This window comes from Ursus arctos, chromosome X (genome assembly GCF_023065955.2).
Source record: "Ursus arctos isolate Adak ecotype North America chromosome X, UrsArc2.0, whole genome shotgun sequence".
Lineage (NCBI taxonomy): Eukaryota > Metazoa > Chordata > Mammalia > Carnivora > Ursidae > Ursus > Ursus arctos.
The window spans coordinates 72726037-72729450 of record NC_079873.1 but is presented as its reverse complement, the minus strand read 5'-3'; the positions used below and the strand labels follow the sequence as shown (position 1 = coordinate 72729450).

Here is a 3414-nt window from a genome sequence, read left to right as displayed (position 1 = left end):
AGAAAAAGTTGGTTCTGTGGTAAAAATCAATGAGAAAATTCCTTTTGTTTGTTTATTCATTCATCTATCCATCCGTTCATTGATTTTTACATCAATCATCTGGGAGCCTGTAATATGCTAATTGCATTCTTAACATTCGAAGAAAGATGTATTACAGTATCTGAAATTTCCCAAACTTATTTGTCTACAGAATATTTTTTATAAAATATGTTATAGGACTATTGTTCTGTAATACAACCACAATTTTGAAAAAAAGAAATAAAACAGAAAACACAATAACTTGATATCGTCCGATTCCTCACTTTCTTCATCTCAAATCCAATTCATCAGCATATCTTGTTTTTATTGTCAAAATAGATCTCAAATTTGATCCTTTTTGATCATTTCCCAATACCCTGAACCCAGCTACTATCATAGGTGTTTCTCTCACCTTAGATTTCTCTTCCCTTAAATATCTTCATAGCTTTATTCATTACCTCTTTGAGAACTTTATTCAAATGTCACCTTTTCAGTCCATAGAATTTGGAAAAGATTTCTCTTTCAGTCTTTCTCTCCACCTTATTATTTATTTATTTTTATTTATTTATTTATTTATTTATTTATTTATTTATTTATTTATAGTTTTATGGTTTTATTAACACAAATATGACATGCACATAAGCTGTCTATTAACTTTCTTCCCTGTGCAGCTTGGCATTGGGATTGGTGACTCTGATGGCTAGCTGGGCTGCTCTTTCCACAGTGGCTTTGCAGTCTTGAAGGAGAAATTGTGAGCAATATCTGCAAAATAAGTTTTGTTACACATTGTCAGCATTTGAAGCTCCTTGATTTTGTGGACTATGAACTTCCATAAGCCAGTGGGCAGCATGTGCTTTTTCTTCTTGCTTCCCTAACCAGTGTTGGGCATCAAGATCTGGCCCTTGAATCATCTGTACCCCATATTGTCAATGCCTCTGGGTTTCTGCCAGTTGTGCTTAAGTTTTACATATCAGTCTGACTGGTGCAGGATGAACTTCTTGGTCCTCTTTTTAATGATCTTGGTCTTCACCAGAGGTCTGAAGGCAGCCATGATCCTTAGTAGGAGATGGCTGCCACTTCCATAGGTAGTGCCAAGGAAGAGAGAGGCTCCACACTTTGTTTTTAAAATTGTATTAATGACTATCCAACACACTGTTTTTTTGCCTATTTATCTTGTTACTTCTCTTCTCCTACTAGAATATAACCTCTGCGATGGGTAGGGCTTTGTCCCACTTCTTGCTATATCTCCATCATCTAGAAGTGTGTCAGGACATACTAGGTGGCAAATAAATACCTCCTGAATAAGTGAATGAGATAGCTGATGCCCCAGATGCTAACAATAGGAGGACATGTACATCATAGTATCCTGCAAGGAGCATTGGCTTTGTAGGTAGCCAGACAGGAATTTTTTTATTGGTTCTGTCACTTATTTGCGGTGAGACCTTGAGCATGTTAGTAGCTCTGTGCCCCAGCTCTATTACACATGGGAATAATACAATTCCCTTAGACTTATTGTAAGTCTTCAGCAGTGTATTGAATTATATATACTATATAACAAGGATGATATCTGATAAAAAATATTTAAAGTGTCTAGTGTATATCTAGCATGATTCCTACTAGAAGTCCCAGTACAAATTCTAGAAAATTACTGTAATAAATAAATTGTGTCACCGGTTCTTCTCTTCTTCCCTAGCCTCTCTTCAGTCCTGGGGTGAGTTTTCACTGACATTTTCTTATTCTATCTTGTGATATGCAACACATATTTATGAAGTTATGTTAGGGTGAGTTCTGCAAATATGGAAGAGATTTTTTCCCCCTTTATATGAATCAAACAGTCCTTAATCAGCTAGGTCAAGCCAATCATTGTCTTTCAGTCAACACAACTAACAGTCTTAGATGGATAGTTGTTAACAGAGAAAATTACAAATGACTATATCAGAGAGAATGGAAACCTGGCAAGCATAATGTTATCTATAAATTTCTCCTTTGGAATTGCATTAAAAGTCACATTCTGTGCTATAGCAAATGATTAGTTTCATTACTTTATAGTCACTTAATTTTTGATCCATATGCTGTTAGCAGTTTGATCACTCACCCTGTTCGTGAGATGTGACTCTGAATGACTTTTAGCTGTATTAAAAAAATCAAATCTTCGCCTCAGAGGACCAAGACTTGCCATCAGTGAGAATACTCACAACAGTCTATCTCAGATTCTCTATCTAATCCCACTGAGTAATTTCACAAATTATAGCAGCATCATTGTTATAACTGTGTGACCACTTTGAAGAACACTGCTCATTTAATTACCTCAATTCTGTTATGTCTGTGAAAAAAATTGGTCTCAAGAGGCCATAGTCACACTTTGGATACACTGTTATATCATAATATTCTCAAATTTATCTTTATTTTTCCAAAGTCTCTCTGACTTTTTCTCCATACACCAGCTCTATCTATATGACCAAAGCATTGGAATGAAAACCAACAGAGATGGTATTTTCAGTCATGTTGGTGGACTTAGATCAATGACTCTATTACTGTGATATTAAACTTTTTATGTAGAGATGACTTCTAAATTGATTGATCTGTGGAATGGTTGATACTGCTGCATATAAACATAATAACATCATCTTCCCCCAAGTGTACCCAATCCTTTTTCTCTAATCATTCTACCTTATTTTTTTTATTTTTATACACATTGTATTTCTTCTCTTGTCGTCTTGTACTAAGGCCATAATTTTCTCAGACATCTTGTATATTGGTTGCTGATTGGAGGGTGATCTCAAGTGAAGATATCTCTGTTACTAGGGAATAGTGACTGGAAGCAAGACAAAGAAGAGACAGTTTGGTGATTTCTGCCCATTCCTTCTTTTTTAACAGGAGAAAATAAAATTTAATAGGTGTATGTACAGGGAATCCACATAGACATGAAATTCCAAGGACAATGAGGCAACATGAAGCTTATATGAGCTAAGGAAAAAGGGGTCTGAGGACAGAAAGGAGAGAAAACTCCTTAGTAGGAAGGTGAAAGTGATGTGGGAAAGACGTTAGGCCTCGAAGCAGACAGCCAACAAAGAATTCTTAAGGTGTCTTTTGTGCAGAAAGGTGGTTTTATTCATGGGGACAGGACCCATGAACAGAGAGAGCTGCATTGTGGTTGTGGGAGTGGCCCATTATATACTTTCAAGCTGGGAGGGGGTTAGGGATAGGGTAAGTCTCTAAGGAATTTTGGAAGTAAGGTTTCCAGGACCTTGACGGGGCTAGTTATTGTTGGGAAAATGTCATTTATTATGAGCTAATAAAACCTTAGTCATGAGACTTTTCAGATGTGTATCAGTAGGCCATTTGCTTGGGGAATGATTGGGGGTTTAGAGATAAAGGAAATTTCTAAAGGAATTT

General features: G+C 36.1%; 1 pseudogene; it reads right to left on the bottom strand.

The window, feature by feature from the left end:
* Window positions 1-668: 668 nt before the first annotated feature.
* LOC113244334 (60S ribosomal protein L32-like) lies at window positions 669-1069 on the bottom strand (annotated as a pseudogene).
* Window positions 1070-3414: the final 2345 nt, after the last annotated feature.